Source organism: Heptranchias perlo, chromosome 1 (assembly GCF_035084215.1).
Source record: "Heptranchias perlo isolate sHepPer1 chromosome 1, sHepPer1.hap1, whole genome shotgun sequence".
Taxonomy (NCBI): domain Eukaryota; kingdom Metazoa; phylum Chordata; class Chondrichthyes; order Hexanchiformes; family Hexanchidae; genus Heptranchias; species Heptranchias perlo.
The window spans coordinates 197,343,649-197,364,357 of NC_090325.1; the positions used below are offsets into that span (position 1 = coordinate 197,343,649).

The window sequence follows — 20,709 nt, forward strand, 5'->3', positions numbered from 1 at the left end:
AAAGAACAATATTCAAAGATGAAGGAAAAAAAGATCAAGTTAAAAAAAATTATAGGAAACAAGAATGAATAAAGAATAATGCTGCAGTAAATTGCTCCAAGTGACCCGATATCAAATGGTAACAATGTGAATCATTGGGTGATACTTTCCACAATACTTTTAATAAGGTCTATTGTGAATAATGAGGGGTGTAATATGAGTAATAAAGGGCATGATGTGAATGATAAGGATATGATATGAGTAACAAAGGGGTGTCATATGAATAATAAGTGTTGTAATGTGAGCAATAACAATTGCAATGTGAGTAATGAGTGTGATATGAGTAATAAGTGATGTAATGTGAGTAATAAGGAGTGTAATGTGAGTAATAAGTGTTTTATAATTAAAAGGAGTGTAATGTGAGTAATAAGGAGTGTTTTATAATTAAAAGGAGTGTAATGTGAGTAATAAGGAGTGTAATATGAGGAGTGAGGTGTGTAATGTGAGTAATAAGTGATGTAATGTGAGTAATAAGGGATATAATGTTGAACTCTAGGGGAATCGAGGGATATGGGGATCGGGCAGGAAAGTGGAGTTGAGGTTGAAGATCAGCCATGATCTGATTGAATGGCGGAGCAGGCTCGAGGGGCCGAATGGCCGACTCCTGCTCCTATTTCTTATGTTCTTATGTTCTTATGTAATGTGAGTAATAAGGGACATAATGTGTGTAATAAGGGTTGTAAAGTGTGTAATAAGCAGTGTAATGTGTTTAATAGGGAGTTTGATGTGAGTAATAAAGGTTTAATGTTACTTCTGCTATCTACTGAGATCGCAGTTCTTATTACTCTGAGTGTGGCCTAGAAATTCCACAGGGATCATTCCCAAGCTCCAGCTGTATCTAGTGAGAGACCAGGGGAGACCCCAGAGATAGGGTGTGAACAGCTGTTTGTTCCAGTTCTCGGGGGGTTGCCAGTATTGTTCTGAAGGAATGGCGGGGGATCGGGAGGACCCCCATGCAATTTCAGGACCTATTTGTCCGTGTTTACCCTTGTCTGAGGATTTCCCCCTCCCCCTCCCCCCAGTGGATTCATGGATATTAGCCAAAAGTTCAACAAAAGCCAATTTATAGTTTGCTACGGCTGATTCAGAGCTGTGATGTGCAGCAGGCTGGAATCTAACCTACAGACAAATTCCACCACAGGCATTGCATTGCCTTCCACAGTCAAGGTCACTTCAACCTCAAACCTTATGCTTCCAGCTCGTTCCGAGCTAGTATTGCAGCATCAGTCAATCTTCCATTCAAAGATCAATCAAGCCGGTGATTGATGCTTTGTTTGGCAGAGCCAGAAATCTCAGCACATCCCTTATGGGTAATCTTCAACAACATGAGAGGGCACTGCACATTTTCCCTCCTCCTCCTCCTCCTCCTCCTTTCCCCCAGCCCTGACCCTGACCCTGAATCACCCTTTCAACTCCACTCCTCTCCTGACCCCCCGATCGCCCGCTCATCCCCACCCCGGCCCCATCCCCCGGCCCCGACCCCGACCCCTGATCGCCCTTATGATGATGTCATTAATATGATGCATGTGATGATGTCATTAATGTGATGTGTGTGATGATGCCATTAGTGTGATGCGTGTGATGATGTCATTAGTGTGATGCGTGTGATGATGTCATTAGTGTGATGCGTGTGTATCTCGGGACCTGATGTTGAACACAAAGAAAAGGGGGAATTTGGGATTTTATAGGTGAGAATCGGGGGGAAATTGGTTTTTCCTGATCCACCAACTCAAAAACCTGTGGAATCTAATGGTGGAAATTGGTTAAAATCAACTTTAACAATTTTAATTGTAAAATATGAAAAGTGATTCCACAGTGCAGTTATCCAGTTGAATAAATATGAATGATTTTACAATCCCACTGCTCCCCTTTCAGTAATTCAGTGCTTACACAGAATAAGAGAAGGGAAAGTATGATGGACAGAGCTCTAAATTGGGATATGTCTGAATTTGAATTTAGTTTTTTTATGTAGATTTGCTCGCAGGTTTGAAGAGATGCCGATAATTTGCCTCAAATCCAACCTGGTTAGAGATTCCTCTCATTGTGAAACCTCCAGTGTAAGGAACATGACCATTTCTTTCCTTGATGGTTTATTCTTGATCTGAATGACCCCTCAAAGCCATTTTGTTTTCAGGTTAAAGTTGGATTTAGCTGGATAAAGATGCACAGATATACAATACAGAGCATTAATATTTGAAAACTAACAGACTCTTCTATATGCATGATTACTTGAAATATCCAGCTTTTCCTAATCCCAGATGATACAGTGCTCAAAACCATAGCAGCGTAGTAAGTGTGACTGGTTAATCCTACTGTTTACCGTCTACTGAATTTGTGTGGATTTTTGATTAGCTATCTGAGCTGTACTTACTCGGGCTTTGATTTGACGGATTTATTAATCGCAATCTGCTGACTGCAGGAAAATGCCAGTGAATGCCGCAGTAGGTTCATTCCATTAAACAGTCTTTGGATGAGGCCATTCATCAAGGACCAAGTCCAGAACGCTGCATCGATAAAGAAAATGATTAAAACCCACTGAACTGAGCACAGAGTTATTTTACTTTTGGGAAAATTGAGATATGTCAGATGTTTAACAGAAGCCATTGATTTTGGTAAGCAATGTAAGACCAGAGAATTTGTTGAATGTAATTTTAAAGATATAATTGCGGGTGATTACAAAACTAATAATTAAGACAGTTCGATGTAATGAAACCAAATGACTGGTGTAATGTGTAGCAGCTAAACCTGGAGATTGAAAATAACCAACCCATTGGGATTTTAGTTCTGACTATTTGACTGAATATTTAAATCAAACGAATCAATTCTGGTGATTGTACTGCCTTGTCAGATCAAAGCTGTTATTACTAAGTCTGTGTAACAATTGGTCCGTTTTATACCAGTCACTGACTTGTTCAATTACCTCAACATCAGATTTTGGGTATTTGTTCCTATCCCCTATCTTCATGGAGATGTTTTACGATGATTATGATCAGGAGTTCTAGCATGTGTTTTAATTTTAGCTGCGCTTTTTGAGAAACCAAATCCTGTTTTTTTTTGTAATAAAAGCAGAAAATGCTGGAAACACTCAGCAAGTCAGGCAGTGCCTGCGGAGAGAAACAAAAGGTTTGGTTAATGTTCCAGGTCCAATGAGCCTTGGTCAGAAGCCTGTTTTAAAAAAAATTACAAAAATTTTTTTTTAGGGATTGTTCAGGGTGAGAGAGGAGAATCGGAGGAGATAGTGAACAATGACCAAGAGGCGCGATTGGGAGGAGGTGAGGAGGTGGTGGAAGCAGATTCAACAATAACTTTCAAAAGGGAATTGAGTAAATACTTGAGGGGAAAAAATTTGCAGGGCTACGGGGAAAGGGCAGGGGGGAGTGGGACTAATTGGATAGCTCTTTCAAAGAGCCAGCACAGGCACGATGGGCTGAATGGCCTCCTTCTGTGCCGTATCATTCGATGATTCCGTGATAGGAAGGACATGGGCCTTGCTTGTGGTCCTCGCCATCTGAAAGGTTGAAAAAGGATCAAATGGAACCGGGCAGCAGAGCACCTGTGAATGAAGTGAGTCGGAGTTGCTGCAGGAACAGGTTGAGAGCGAGGGTGCATCTTGGAGAGGGTGGTTCTCAGGAAGTGAAGAGATCAGTCGTTAGAGGAACGCTGAATATCACGGAGATAATTGTGGATCCGATACAGAAAGGGTGGAATTTAAGCTGGAATCCACGTGAAATAAGAGGGAGCAGAGATAGTTGCTGCTTTACAGCCTAAATTCCCCCGACCCTCCTTCCAATTTCACCCCTTATCATATTTTCAGTATCCCCTCCAACCTTCACCTCTCTGACCCCAAATCACTCCTAAAATATTTTAGTAATGTTTTCAAAAAACAGGCTTCTGACAAAGGGCCATTAGACCTGAAACATTAACCGAACCTTTTCCCTCTCTCCACAGACGCTGTCTGATCTGCTGAATATTTCCAGCATTTTCTGTTTTTTTTTCAGATTTCCAGCATCTGCAGTATTTTGCTTTTTGCTGCTCTGTTGTTTGTTTTTTGGGGGGAAACTAATTGAGATAAGAGGCAAAACCAAAAAAATCTGTGAAACTGCATTTGATTAATTAAGTAGTTTAAAGGAATGTTTTTGATAAATTGCAAACGTAAAACAGGCCCATTTCCAGCAGGTTGTTTTTGATTAAATCTGAATTTTTAATAAAATTTGGGGATGAATTTGTTGTTCTGTGTGCTGCTTAGGCAATGCTGTCAGCTCCACACTGTGAGGAATATGCAGCCACAGCCTGCTCACTGCATAGGCACAGAAAATGGCAGCCCTGCAGGATTAAATGGTGATTGTTGCAGTGATTATAATTATAAAAACATTCATACTCTGCAATCAACACGGTTCGTTGCAATATTAGTGACTTTTGGCAGCGATGCCAAATTAAGGACTATAATTCCTTTAACGTGCAGTGCTGTTCAAGGTCTTCCTGCATTGAAGGTGATTGCCTCTGATATAAGAGCTCACTTTCTTACTCCACACAGCTGAGCCCACGGGATCCTTGCTCACAGGCAGCGTGGGTCAGAAATGCGTTACAAAATACGTTGAATTTTCTGGCCAAACGATCATAAACCGGTGTGAGGTATCTGCCCAACTTTCCAAAGCCTCTACTGGTGGGCAGTGTGAAATCAGAAATTACCCCAACAGCGTGCAACGGTAGAAATAAGGCTTCCCTTTAATTTCTAAATTAGTAACCAGCTGTCTTCCCTCGAGTACAATGGTGAATTCAAATTTAGATAAGGATACAGAAATCAGCCCGAGAGGAATTAGCCAACGAAGCTGCTCCCATGGAATCACCAAGTCTCTGTGCAGTGAGTGTGACAAGGCGAGGCTGGGGAAGATGTCCCAGAAAAACACAGATAAGATCAAGGGCAAGAAGGACTCCTGTAAGGTTACAGAGACTTTATTTAACTGGAAAATTACAGAAAAGTCATCCAGAAATGGTTAATTTTGACCATATTTTGATTTTGAATCCTATTTTTAGAGAGCACGAAATTGAAATAAGGAGCTGTGGTAACAGATATCCGAGGGTCGGTAAATGAGGGTCGGTAAAGGAGGGTCGGTAAATGAGGGTCGGTAAAGGAGGGTCGGTAAAGGAGGGTCGGTAAAGGAGGGTCGGTAAAGGAGGGTCGGTAAAGGAGGGTCGGTAAAGGAGGGTCGGTAGACGAGGGTCGGTAAAGGAGGGTCGGTAAAGGAGGGTCGGTAAAGGAGGGTCGGTAGACGAGGGTCGGTAAAGGAGGGTCGGTAAAGGAGGGTCGGTAAAGGAGGGTCGGTAAAGGAGGGTCGGTAAAGGAGGGTCGGTAAAGGAGGGTCGGTAGTCGAGGGTCGGTAAAGGAGGGTCGGTAGACGAGGGTCGGTAGACGAGGGTCGGTAAAGGAGGGTCGGTAAAGGAGGGTCGGTAGACGAGGGTCGGTAAAGGAGGGTCGGTAAAGGAGGGTCGGTAGACGAGGGTCGGTAAAGGAGGGTCGGTAAAGGAGGGTCGGTAAAGGAGGGTCGGTAAAGGAGGGTCGGTAAAGGAGGGTCGGTAAAGGAGGGTCGGTAGTCGAGGGTCGGTAAAGGAGGGTCGGTAGACGAGGGTCGGTAGACGAGGGTCGGTAAAGGAGGGTCGGTAAAGGAGGGTCGGTAGACGAGGGTCGGTAAAGGAGGGTCGGTAAAGGAGGGTCGGTAAAGGAGGGTCGGTAAAGGAGGGTCGGTAAAGGAGGGTCGGTAGACGAGGGTCGGTAAAGGAGGGTCGGTAGACGAGGGTCGGTAGACGAGGGTCGGTAAAGGAGGGTCGGTAAAGGAGGGTCGGTAAAGGAGGGTCGGTAGACGAGGGTCGGTAGACGAGGGTCGGTAAAGGAGGGTCGGTAAAGGAGGGTCGGTAGACGAGGGTCGGTAGACGAGGGTCGGTAAAGGAGGGTCGGTAGACGAGGGTCGGTAAAGGAGGGTCAGTAGACGAGGGTCGGTAAAGGAGGGTCGGTAGACGAGGGTCGGTAAACGAGGGTCGGTAAAGGAGGGTCGGTAGACGAGGGTCGGTAAAGGAGGTAAAGGAGGGTCGGTAAACGAGGGTCGGTAGAGGAGGGTCGGTAAAGGAGGATCGGTAAAGGAGGGTCGGTAGAGGAGGGTCGGTTGAGGAGGGTCGGTTGAGGAGGGTCGGTAGACGAGGGTCGGTAGAGGAGGGTCTCAGTAGAGGAGGGTCGGTTGAGGAGGGTCGGTTGAGGAGGGTCGGTAGACGAGGGTCGGTTGAGGAGGGTCGGTAAACGAGGGTCGGTAGAGGAGGGTCGGTAGAGGAGGGTCGGTAAACGAGGGTCGGTAGAGGAGGGTCGGTAGACGAGGGTCGGTTGAGGAGGGTCGGTAGACGAGGGTCGGTTGAGGAGGGTCGGTAGACGAGGGTCTTGAGGAGGGTCGGTAGACGAGGGTCGGTTGAGGAGGGTCGGTAGACGAGGGTCGGTGGACGAGGGTCGGTTGAGGAGGGTCGGTAGACGAGGGTCGGTTGAGGAGGGTCGGTAGACGAGGGTCTTGAGGAGGGTCGGTAGACGAGGGTCGGTGGACCAGGGTCGGTTGAGGAGGGTCGGTAGACGAGGGTCTTGAGGAGGGTCGGTAGACGAGGGTCGGTAGACGAGGGTCGGTTGAGGAGGGTCGGTAGACGAGGGTCGGTTGAGGAGGGTCGGTAGACGAGGGTCTTGAGGAGGCCTCCCAGAAGAGGATGTGTTTGGCACAGGAATTAAGCAAACGAATTCCAGCCTATCCTCAATCACCTATGGAGGTCACGTGATCTCTTGTTCTCACTTATTCTGGAAATCCTTTTGAGCCTGAGTAATGGGAACAGACGACGCAGGAAAGTACAGTTCATCTGTCCACTCCCCAAAATCCAATACCTTTCAATTGCCCACTCCTTCAAATATCGATCCAATGCTCCCATAAATTTTGTTTTCAGACTCTGCAAAGCCAAAGCGAAGTTTTAATTTACTTGAATAGTCGTCCTTATCCACTGAGGGAAAGAAATGTCCAGAGGTGTCCACTGTAAAAATACTGCAAAACTCCCCCAAACATCAGAGACAAACATTATTTTCTGGGCACTCCATTACGTAGAGGTACAAACTGGTGAACAAACTGATCCGATTTATATCTGTGTACTGGAAAAAATGTTTTTGCAGATCAACTCAACGGCTGCCAGACGTGATGGTCTGCGCCGACACACGCCATTATTAATGTGAAAATCATCCAGCAGGTTCAGGGGATTGAGAGAGACACCGTGAGTTGTGCTGGTCGATTTACGCCGCTCCTCTGTCTGCTTCACACAAACGGCGTCTCGCCCTCAGCCTCCCCGTTATTCTTAGGAATTTGCTGGATTTGCACATTAATTGCCCATTAAATTCACCGCAGAAAGTTAAGCCTGGTAATTAACAGCGTAAGTACCATTTTAACCTCGCGATAATTGTTAATGTAATGCCAATCAACCTCTCTGGCCCAGAAAGGGAATAATTTAAACTATGGAGTCTCATTCCTGCAGGTACTGCATTATTTTAGGGGATTTTAAAAATGTCAGATTTTTAATTTTTCAATTTTTTGCTTACTTTTCCTTTCTGTCTCTTTTTCTCTCTCTCTTAATCCAATCTTTCTTTCCCTCTCTTTATTTCTCTTTCTAAACCTGATTTGACTCGAATTCACCCGATTTCCTTCTCCATCGTTCCTCTGTTTCTTTCTCAATCCTTAAATCTCACTGGTCAGAGATAGACTGTTGGTCCCGTCGTTCACTACGATCCCAGATGGCCCATTGCCCTCGCCGTTATCATCTCGTACTTCCAGCAAATTACAGGGCAAAATAATTCCAAGCTGAAGGATGCAGGAAGAGGTCTAACCAACAGGGCTGTGAGATGCCCCAGGCCAGCAAGACCTGGCCCAATACTCTACAACCATGCAAGTGAGCTACATGCCCAGGAAACCCACATAGCAGCGCATGTGTACAGCATGGATGGGAGGAATGGACTCATGAGTATGTTAGTATTAAATCATATTAACATAAGAACATAAGAAATAGAAGCAGGAGTAGGCCATTCGGCCCTTCGAGCCTGCTCCGCCATTCAATCAGATCATGGCTGATCTTCAACCTCAACTGCACTTTCCTGCCCAATCTCCTTATACCTTGATTCCCCCAGAGTCCAAAAATCTATCAATCTCAGCCTTGAATATATTCAATGACTCAGCAGCCACAGCCCTCTGCGTGAAGAAATTCCTCCTCATCTCAGTCTTAAATGGCCGACCCCTTATCCTGAGACTATGCCCCCTAGTTCTAGACTCGCCAGCCAGGGGAAACAACCTCTCAGCATCTACCCTGTCAAGCCCCCCCAAAATCTTGTATATTTCAATGAGATCACCTCTCATTCTTCTAAACTCCAGGGAGTATAGGCCCATTCTACTCAACCTCTCTTCATAGGACAACCCTCTCATCCCAGGAATTAATCTAGAGAACCTTCGTTGCACCGCCTCTAAGGCAAGTATATCCTTCCTTAGATAAGGAGACCAAAACTGTACACAGCACTCCAGGTGAGGTCTCACCAAAGCCCTGTACAATTGTAGCAAGACTTCCTTACTCTTGTACTCCAATCCCCTTGCAATAAAGGCCAACATACCATTTGCCTTCCTAATTGCTTGCTGCACCTGCATGCTAACTTTTTGTGTTTCTTGTACAAGGACACCCAAATCTCTCTGAACACCAACATTTAATAGATTCTCACCATTTGAAAAATATTATTGGAGATTTTGGTCCTCTGTACTGATGGAGACAGGAACTGACGGGTTTAATGGCAAAAAAAAATAGCAGACGTAGTTTATCCACAGGCAAGAAACAAAAGTTGACTGTGGAGAAGCAATTGGGCTTTGTTCCCTCCTGCTCCCTTGTGTAACATTGAATGTCCTGCACACATTGCCAATCCAGACAGGTGAACCTACAGTTGGGAGAATTATGCCTTTGGGTATATTCAGAATATGCAGTTTGCAAATCAGGCAAAAAATGTCATTGCACATTACACACGTGTCAAACACGCATGAACTGATTGCACAGACAAACAATGCCCCGAGAGAAATGAATGTGAAAGCAAGAAAGCTGCAAGCGCAACATTAAATCGGAGAATTTCAATCAAACCTAAAACCGCAATAAGTGCTGTAAGAGCAGAACGAAATGAGAACATTAAATAACTGCCAATATTCAAGGTAAAAATGGTAATTCAGTCCTTAACTAGGTTAAGAGCTGGGCAATTTAGAACATCAGAAATAGCAGCAGGAGTAGGCCAGACGGCCCCTGCGTCTACTCCGTTATTAACAAAATAAATGATCAAGTAAATATACTCAAAGCAACAATTATTAAAGAAGAAAACTGGAGGACTGAGTTAGTAAATGCCCAGTGCACGAAACACAAGTAACACGATTGGCAGGAAAACTGGAACAGAACTCACATTGATTCACCAAGCACCTCACAAGGTCCAAACAGACATAGAAAGGGCTTCAGTAAAAAGCTATTAATGAAGGAGAAGGAAGGAACTGCAACAAAGAGTTTGGAGCATTGAATCCAGTTAAATCGATTTGTTTAATCGATTGACTCTAACTCCAACAATGACACCAATTGCTGAGGTGCGTGAAGTCTTACTAAACTGTACAGGACTTTAGTGAGACCTCACCTGCAGTACTGTGTACAGTTTTGGTCTCCTTATCTAAGGAAGGATATACTTGCCTTGCAGGGGGCTTGACAGGGTAGATGCTGAGAGGCTGTTTCCCCTGGCTAGAGAGTCTAGAACTAAGGGGCATAGTCAGAGGATAAGGGATTCGCCATTCAAGACTGAGATGAGGAGGAATTTCTTCACTCAGAGGGTTGTGAATCTTTGGATTTCTCTACCCCAGAGGGCTGTGGATTTTTTTTTATTCGTTCATGGGATGTGGGCGTCGCTGGCGAGGCCGGCATTTATTGCCCATCCCTAATTGCCCTTGAGAAGGTGGTGGTGAGCCGCCTTCTTGAACCGCTGCAGTCCGTGTGGTGAAGGTTCTCCCACAATGTTGTTAGGAAGGGAGTTCCAGGATTTTGACCCAGCGACGATGAAGGAACGGCGATATATTTCCAAATCGGGATGGTGTGTGACTTGGAGGGGAACGTGCAGGTGGTGTTGTTCCCATGAGCCTGCTGGCCTTGTCCTTCTAGGTGGTAGAGGTCGCGGGTTTGGGAGGTGCTGTCGAAGAAGGTCGAGCTCGGGTCAGGAGGTCACGCTGGTAGCATTCCAAGTTGAAATGAATATATGCAGACGAGGCTCCTGTGCTTCCTGGAGGAACTGTTCCCCATTTCCAGGCCAGCATGTCTGTCCGTCATTCGTTGTATCACAAAAGGAAAAGTGGCCCAACCATGGCTAACAAAAGAAATTAAGGATAGTATTAGATCCAAAGAGGAGTCATATAAAGTTGCCAGAAAAAGTAGCAAACCTGAGAATTGGGAACAGTTTAGAATTCAGCAAAAAAAGATCAAGAGATTGATTAAGAGGGGAAAATAGAGTATGAGAGTAAACTTGCAAGGAACATAAAAGCGAACTGTAGAAGCTTCTACAAATATATAAAAAGAAAAAGATTAGTGAAGACAAATGTAAGTACTTACAGTCAGAAACAGGAGAATTTATAATGGGGAACAAGGAAATGGCAGAGCAATTAAACAAATACTTTGGTTCTGTCTTCACGGAAGAGGACACAAATAACTTCCCAGAAATGCGAGGGAACCAAGGGACTAGTGAGAAGGAGGAATTAAAGGAAATTAGTATTAGTAAAAAAATAGTGCTGGAGAAATTAATGGGACTGAAAGCCGATAAATCCCCAAGGCCTGATGATCTGCATCCCAGAGTACTAAAAGAGGTAGCCATGGAAATAGTGGATGCATTAGTTGTCATCTTCCAAAATTCCATAGATTATGGAACAGTTCCTGCAGATTGGAGGGTGGCAAATGTAACCCCACTATTTAAAAAAAGGAGGGAGAGAAAAAACAGGGAACTACAGACTGGTTAGCCTAACATCAGTAGTAGGGAAAATGCTAGAGTCTATTATATATGCGTAGGCTTCAAGGAGATCTTGAAACATTTGCCTGAGGAAGGAGAAAATCTCCGAAAGCTTGTGAATTTAAAATAAAATTGCTGGACTATAACTTGGTGTTGTAAAATTGTTTACAATTGTCAACCCCAGTCCATCACCGGCATCTCCACATCATAAAGGATGTGATAACAGGACACTTAGAAGATATCAACGAGATTAGACAAAGTCAACATGGATTTATGAAAGGGAAATCATGTTTGACAAACCTACTGGAGTTTTTTGAGTATGTAACTGGTCGAATAGATAAGGGAGAACCAGTGGATGTGGTTTATTTGGATTTTCAGAAGGCCTTTGATAAAGTCCCACATAAGAGGTTAGTGTGCAAAATTAAAGCACATGGGATTGGGGGTATTATACTGGCATGGATTGAGAATTGGTTAACAGACAGGAAACAGAGAGTAGGAATAAATGGATCTTTTTCGGGGTGGCAGGCAGTGACCAGTGGGGTACCGCAGGGATCAGTGCTTGGGCCCCAGCTATTCACAATATATATCAATGATTTGGATGAGGGAACCAAATGTAATATTTCCAAGTTTGCTGATGACACAAAGCTAGGTGGGATCGTGAGTTGTGAGGAGGATGCAAAGAGACTTCAAGGCGATTTAGACAAGTTGAGTGAGTGGGCAAATACATGGCAGATGCAGCATAATGTGGATAAATGTGAAGTTATCCACTTCGGAAGGAAAAACAGAAAGGCAGAGTATTATTTAAATGGTGATAGATTGGGGAATGTTGATGTACAAAGGGACCTGGGTGTCCTTGTACACCAGTCACTGAAAGCAAACATGCAGGTGCAGCAAGCAGTTAGGAAGGCAAATGGAATGATGGCATTCATTGCAAGAGGATTTGAGTACAGGAGCAAGGATGTTTTACTGCAGTTATACAGGGCCTTGGTGAGACCACACCTGGAGTATTGTGCGCAGTTTTGGTCTCCTTACCTAAGAAAGGATATACTTACCGTAGAGGGAGTGCAGTGAAGGTTCACCAGACTGATTCCTGGGATGGCAGGACTGTCGTATGAGGAGAGATTGGGTCGACTCGGCCTGTATTCACTCGAGTTTAGAAGAATGAGAAGGGATCTCATTGAAACACATAAAATTCTGACAGGGCTAGACAGACTGGATGCAGGGAGGATGTTCCCCCTGGCTGGGGTGTCCAGAACGAGGGGTCACAGTCTTGGGATACGGAGTAGGACATTTAGGACTGAGATGAGGAGAAATTTCTTCACTCAGAGGGTGGTGAACCTGTGGAATTCTCTACCACAGAAGGCTGTGGAGGCCAAGTCACTGAATATATTTAAGAAGGAGCTCGATAGATTTCTCGACACAAAAGGTATCAAGGGGTATGGGGAGAGAGCGGGAATATATTATTGAGATAGAGGATCAGCCATGATCATATTGAATGGCGGAGCAGGCTTGAAGGGCCGAATGGCCTACTCCTGCTCCTAGTTTCTATGTTTCTATGTTTCACAGCTTTCCTCAGTGCCACCAATGTTGGAGTTGAAGAGCAAAATTTGATGCTTTGGACAGTAGCATGCAACACGTATTTTATAATAAAGATAGAACTTGCAAGTCTTATCACATCCTCAGGATATCATAAAGTGATTCATAATCAATGATTATTTTTCTGCACTGCAGTTACTGCAGCAGCCAACTTGCACTCAGCAAGGTCCTACAAACAGAGATAAATGGCCAGTTAATCTGTTCTTGGTGATCGACCAGGACACGAGGAGAACGAACCTCTTGCTCTTTTCCGAATAGTTTTGGATCTTTTACATCCACCTGAACAGGAGAATCTGGCCATGGTTTCACGTTATCTCTGAAAGACAGCACCTCTGATGTTGCAGCACTTCCTCACTCACTGAACTGTTAGCCTGGGCTATAGTCTAAGGTCCTGGGGTAGGTCATGATATATCACAAGAGAACAATTCCTGCTTACCACAATTCAGATTGGAACATCTGATCATACTCTGTCAAAGAGCTCTCATTTATACTTCAATATAGAACCATAGAACCATAGAAAAGATACAGCACAGAGGGGGCCATTCGGCCCATCGTGTCCGTGCCTGCTCAAAGAACAACCAGGTGCCCATTCTAATCCCACCTTCCAGCACCTGGTCTGTAGCCCTGCAGCTTACAGCACTTTAGGTGCAGGTCCAGGTACTTTTTAAAAGAGTTGAGGGTCCCTGCCTCTACCACCAATTCGGGCAGCGAATTCCATACACCCACCACCCTCTGGGTAAAAAAGTTTTTCCTCATGTCCCCTCTAATCCTTCCGCCAATCAGCTTAAATCTATGTCCTCTAGTTCTTGAACTCTCCGCTAGGGGAAACAGGTACATCCTGTCTACTCTATCTGGGCCCCTCATAATTTTGTACACCTCAATCAAGTCTCCCCTCAGCCTCCCCTGCTCCAAGGAAAACAACCCCAGCCTATCCAATCTCTCCTCGTAGCTGCAATTTTCAAGCCCTAGCAACATTCTTGTAAATCTTTTCTACACTCTCTCCAGAGCAATTACGTCCTTCCTGTAATGTGGTGACCAGAATATTCCCAAAGGTGAATCCTCAAATATTCTTAAAGAAGTCACATAACTTCACCGTAATGAATATGTGAAAACTATTGAATTCTTCTGTCAGCATAAGTCCGATTACCACCCTCCAAACCTCAGCCACATTTGATAGTTAATAGATGTTTACAGCACAGGAGACCATTCGGCCCATTGTGTATATGTCAGCTCCATGCTAGAACAATCGAAGACTAATCCCATTGCCCTACTTACTGCCTATAGCCCTGTATCATCCTTTGCTTCAAATATTTATCCACTTTACCCTTAAAAGATGCAATGGTCTCTGCCTCAACCACTCCTTGTTCCAGCAACCCTCTGTGTGAAGAAATTTACATAAGAACATAAGAAATAGGAGCAGGAGTAGGCCAATCGGCCCCTCGAGCCTGCTCCACCATTCAATAAGATCATGGCTGATCTGATCCTAACCTCAAATCTAAATTCATGTCCAATTTCCTGCCCGCTCCCCGTAACCCCTAATTCCCTTTACTTCTAGGAAACTGTCTATTTTTGTTTTAAATTTATTTAATGATGTAGCTTCCACAGCTTCCTGGGGCAGCAAATTCCACAGACCTACCACCCTCTGAGTGAAGAAGTTCCTCTTCATCTCAGTTTTGAAAGAGCAGCCCCTTATTCTAAGATTATGCCCCCTAGTTCTAGTTTCACCCATCCTTGGGAACATCCTTACCGCATCCACCCGATCAAGCCCCTTCACAATCTTATATGTTTCAATAAGATCGCCTCTCATTCTTCTGAACTTCAATGAGTAGAGTCCCAATCTACTCAACCTCTCCTCATATGTCCACCCCCTCATCCCCGGGATTAACCGAGTGAACCTTCTTTGTTCTGCCTCGAGAGCAAGTATGTCTTTTCTTAAGTATGGACACCAAAACTGTATGCAGTATTCCAGGTGCGGTCTCACCAATACCAATACCAAATTTCCCCAAATCTTTCTCCTCATTCTTTCAGTGATGATTTTAAATCGATGCCCCTCATTACCAGCTCCCCAGCCAGACGAAAACGTTAACCAACATTTTATCTGAATTTTGTGCTTCAATAGAATGATGTTGATGTAATGTCTGTTAAAGAGAAAATTTTTAATATTTTATTTGGAAAACTATGTCAAGAACTAAAGAAAGGCTTGCATTTATATAGCGCCTTTCATGACCTCTGGATGACCCAAAGCACTTTACAGCCAATAAAGTACTTTTGAAGTGTGGTCACTGTTGTAATGTAGGAAACGCGGCAGCCAATTTGCGCACAGCAAGATCCCACAAACAGCAATGTGATAATGACCAGTTAATTTGTTTTTTAGTGACGTTGGTTGAGGGATAAATATTGGCCCAGGATACTGGGGAGAACTCCCCTGCTCTTCGTCCACTAGTGGCCATGGGATCTTTTATGCCCACCTGAGACGGCCTCGGTTTAATGTCTCATCCAAAAGACGGCACCTCCGATAGTACAGCGCTCCCTCAGTACTGCAACAGGAGTGTCAGCCTGGATTATGTGCTCAAGTCTCTGGAGTGGGACTTGAACCCATGACCTTCTGACTCAGAGTCGAGAGTACTTCCCCCTGACACTGGTAATGCACAGAAATCAATACCCTTTATTGATAATTTCATAAGAACTTTTAGGACTAGACAAAGGCCATTGGCCCCAATAATCTTGCCCATTTTCAGCAGTCAGTTTCACCTCTCACTGTGTCCCTCACTTTCTTCTCCCTCTAGAAATGCATTCTATTGGAACTCAGGTATGATTCTTCCTTACTAACTCATTCCACAACTCTCGATGAGAAAGTTCCACCAACTTTTACTCTTTGCCTTGTGTCCCCTAGTGTTTTATTCATCACTGTAGTAAACAATTTACTGAGGATATTTCTTTTCAGTTCCCTTTTTAATCCTGAAACTACAATTAGGTAAAATTTCAAAGAACTCACCTCAAGGCCTCTCTTGTCCAAAGCAAACATGCCAACTCCCTAAACTTTCCTTCATTACTTTAATTCAGTTTGGCTGTTCACTTCTGGAGGGCACTTAGATACGATTAGGAGATCTGAGCTACACCCACTAGTGCAGATCAGGGAGGATTATTATCGTCATTTATTCACCAATTTCTGCTATTAAGACCTGGATTTTTTTGAGTTGGTGAATCAGATAAAACATCCCGTATTCTCCCTGTTCTTTTTGCTGAAAATTAGGTCCCAAGATGCACATCTCAATTTTCAGCACAGACACAAGTTCATTGTCTTGTCATCAGTTATGTAATATTTCAGTATTATCGCTAAGAGCCATATTTCTCTCTGCATGCTCATTTTTATGAAAAAATAGATGTCATAAACAAAGATGCAGTAAAGTATGATGAATCACTCATTGTTTTTCTCCCATTACTCTGAGTAATTCTCTCATCCTAAAATGGATTCGTGGAAATAAGGACAAGGGAACAGTTTTTTTCTTGCTTGTTAAGTTCTCATTAATGGCTGATCATGAGAAACCCTTGCAGAATTGTGCAGGAGGATATAAATGGAAGAAGAGTTGTGAACTCCAGGTTAGATCCAGCATTAGACAGTTTGATTAACAGGAAGATTTTGAATTGTTACTGCAGCTTTGAGAGAGCAGAGTTTATTAAAGTGAGATCAACAACATAACAATTTTTCAAAAGTTGGCCCTTGTGGAAGTGGCTCGATGTGGATTTGTCCTGCAGGATATGTCAGGGCAGTGACTGCAGATACTGAAGTCTCTACACTTACAGACCACAGAGCAGAAAATACGATTGTCCCTTCTTTCTGTGCTGTGGAATAATGTTGCTTGTTTGCAGAAGTGCACTCTTTAGAGTCTGTTTATTACAGTAAGAATTGCAGCAGTTTATATTGTGTATAAGAATCTAGATTTATAACTGCATCAATCATATACTGAAGACACTTACTAGAGAGCAGTGTTTAAACTGTCTTTTAAATGTGCTTGTTGACTTAGCCTGATGTGTCCCGAATGAATTCAACCTCTTCTGCAGTGATTTATAAAAGAAATAATAGTGATTTTTTAAATCAAATCTGTGCAGAAACCTGATCACAGTGTTTCCAACTCCCAAACTAAAAGAAAGTTAATGGCGAAGGAAAGTTTGAGGGGGGTTACGGTTTCTGCAATGTATTCCTCATTTTTATAGAAGCAAATATGAGTTTGAGCAGGGCTTTTTCTGGCATTTCAGTGAAAAAAATGTTGACTTTAACCATTCCTCCGGACAGGAAATGGGTGGTCGTGAGTCACTTGTCTGTTTCACACTCGCCTGCGTTTCCTTTGCATTGCCTTCAGTGTCATGATCCAGGCATTCTTTCAAGAGCTGAATGCCAGAGATGAGGTGAGAGTAGAAGCCCTCGACATCAAGACAGCATTCGACCAAATAGGAGCCCTAGCAAAACTGAGGTCATATCTAAAGGACGATGGTAGTGGTTGTTGGAGGCCAATCATCTCAGCCTCAGGACATCGCTGCAGGAGTTGCTCAGGGAAGTGTCCTAGGCCCAACCATCTACAGCTGCTTCATCAATGACCTTCCCTCTGTGGTGAGGTCCAGAATGTGACTATATGATAATTATTGCACAGTGTACAACTCTGTACACAACTCTGTACACAACTCCTCCAACAATGAAGCTGCCCATGCCCGCCCCCAGCAGGATTTGGACAACATCCAGGCTTAGGGTGACAGGTGGCAGATAACATTCGCACCACATAAGTGCCAAGTAATGACCATCTCCAACAAACAACAGTCCAACCACTTCCTCCTGAACTTAATGGCACTACATTGCTGAGTCTCCCACTGTCAACATCCTGGGGGGTCACCATTGACCAGCTTAATTTGACCAGCCATATCAACACCTACAAGAACAGGGCAGAGGCTGGATACTCTGCAATGTGTGGATCACTTCCTGACCCCTCAAAGATTTGAGAAGCTCAACAATCATCCAAAATAGAGCAATCTGCTCAATTGCAGCCCCTGTCACTAGACTCAATATCAACCCCTCCACCATCTGCACAATGTGGCTGCATTGCACAATTTACCAGGATCACTTCAACAGCACCTCCCAACCCAGAACCTCTACCACCAAGAAGGACAAGAGCAGTAAGAACACCATCATCAAGTTCCACTCCAAGTGACACACAATCCTGACTTGGACATTTGCCGCCATTCCTTCATTGTCATTGAGTCAAAACCCTAGAATTCCATTCCTGAAACCATAGTGAAAGCACCATTAACACGAGCACTGCAGCACTTCAAGGACAAGTGTTAATTGTATCCATGTGATTTACATCAATTAGTGTTAATTGTATTCAGGTGGTGCTTATCAATTGAGGACTCTCGTGTATCCATTTATATGAGAGCTGATCGAGGGTGTGGTGTGGGTAATGTTGATCTCTGTGAATAAAGGCTTGGAAGCAACTGAAGACCAGGCTCTAGAATTCCATATTTCACCACTGGGCGATCCAATTTATATCAGGAAGGTCCACCACCAACTTCTTAGGGCAACTAGGGAAATAAAATTGTAGCGTTGCCAGTGTAGTCCATGTAACAAGAACAAATAACAAAATTTTTAAAAAGTAAAAACTAATGCAAAATATTTATTTAATATCACCACCTATACATTTGTTCTCCACAAATAACTGTCACAAAAACTATTTTAGTCTTACATCATTACAAAAACTGACCCACAGTTAGGACGTCAAGTAAACAAGTTTAAACAATTCTCAGTATTGAACAGTTAAAAATGAAATAAATTAAAGTAAAAATACAATACAATAAATAAGTAAAAATTATAAATGCACATGCTAATCGCTCCAGCTGAAGCGAAATCACACTGTCCTGGCCTTTTACAAACTATTGGCTTCTCACAGCTCAAGACAAGAACATTAGTCAGTGGTGCTGATTTTCTGATTGGTCACAGCATTCCCTGTCTTGTTCCACATGTTGTCAGGGAGTGAAGACCTAGAAGAGGGGCCAAGGGACAACCTTAGTCCAAATCCATGATCCAACTGCACCCAAACGGTTTTAACTCTCACCCTCTAAATAATACCCACTAAACAATACCCACTAAACAATACCCACTAAACAATACCCACTAAATAATACCCACTAAACAATACCCGCTAAACAATACCCACTAAACAATACCCTCTAAACAATACCCACTAAACAATACCCACTAAATAATACCCACTAAACAATACCCTCTAAACAATACCCACTAAACAATACCCACCAAATAATACCCACTAAACAATACCCTCTAAATAATACCCACTAAACAATACCCACTAAACAATACCCACTAAATAATACCCACTAAACAATACCCTCTAAACAATACCCACTAAACAATACCCTCTAAACAATACCCACCAAACAATACCCACTAAATAATACCCTCTAAACAATACCCACTAAACAATACCCACTAAATAATACCCACTAAATAATACCCTCTAAACAATACCCACTAAACAATACCCACTAAACAATATCCACTAAACAATATCCACTAAACAATACCCACTAAACAATACCCACTAAATAATACCCACTAAACAATACCCACTAAACAATATCCACTAAACAAAACCCACTAAATAATACCCACTAAACAATACCCACTAAACAATATCCACTAAACAATACCCACTAAACAATACCCACTAAACAATACCCACTAAACAAAACCCACGAAATAATACCCACTAAACAATACCCACTAAACAATACCCACTAAATAATACCCACTAAACAAAACCCACTAAACAATACCCACTAAACAATATCCACTAAACAATACCCACTAAACAATACCCACTAAATAATACCCACTAAACAATATCCACTAAACAATATCCACTAAACAATACCCACTAAACAATACCCACTAAATAATATCCACTAAACAATACCCACTAAACAATACCCACTAAACAATACCCACTAAATAATATCCACTAAACAATATCCACTAAACAATACCCACTAAACAATACCCACTAAATAATATCCACTAAACAATACCCACTAAACAATATCCACTAAACAATACCCACTAAACAATATCCACTAAACAATACCCACTAAACAATACCCACTAAATAATACCCACTAAACAATACCCACTAAACAATACCCTCTAAACAATACCCACCAAACAATACCCACTAAATAATACCCTCTAAACAATACCCACTAAACAATACCCACTAAACAATATCCACCAAACAATATCCACTAAACAATATCCACTAAACAATACCCACTAAATAATACCCACTAAACAATACCCACTAAATAATACCCACTAAACAATATCCACTAAACAAAACCCACTAAATAATACCCACTAAACAATACCCACTAAACAATACCCACTAAACAATACCCACTAAACAATATCCACTAAACAATACCCACTAAACAATACCCACTAAATAATACCCACTAAACAATATCCACTAAACAAAACCCACTAAATAATACCCACTAAACAATACCCACTAAACAATACCCACTAAACAATACCCACTAAACAATATCCACCAAACAATATCCACTAAACAATATCCACTAAACAATACCCACTAAATAATACCCACTAAACAATATCCACCAAACAATATCCACTAAACAATATCCACTAAACAATACCCACTAAACAATATCCACTAAACAATATCCACTAAACAATACCCACTAAATAATACCCACTAAACAATATCCACCAAACAATATCCACTAAACAATATCCACTAAACAATACCCACTAAATAATACCCACTAAACAATACCCACTAAACAATACCCACTAAATAATACCCACTAAACAATACCCACTAAACAATACCCACTAAATAATATCCACTAAACAATATCCACTAAACAAAACCCACTAAACAATACCCACTAAACAATACCCACTAAACAATACCCACTAAACAATA

At 42.8% G+C, this 20,709-nt stretch overlaps 1 protein-coding gene and 1 long non-coding RNA gene across 4 annotated transcripts in view; one reads left to right on the forward strand and one right to left on the reverse strand.

Annotated features, from left to right (window-relative positions):
- LOC137306759 (complexin-1) overlaps positions 1–20,709 on the forward strand; it is a 243,151-nt gene that overhangs the window by 127,133 nt on the left and 95,309 nt on the right. The window lies entirely within an intron of this gene.
- The window catches only part of LOC137306841 (uncharacterized), a 37,286-nt gene that overhangs the window by 3,015 nt on the left and 13,562 nt on the right, over positions 1–20,709 (reverse strand). For 2 of the 3 annotated variants that reach the window (XR_010958956.1, XR_010958966.1), the window contains exon 3: positions 18,373–18,718. This is a non-coding gene — a long non-coding RNA (uncharacterized lncRNA). Of the gene's footprint in view, positions 1–2,410; positions 2,544–18,372; positions 18,719–20,709 lie in introns of those variants that run through there. The other variant, XR_010958961.1, reaches the window with a different exon arrangement.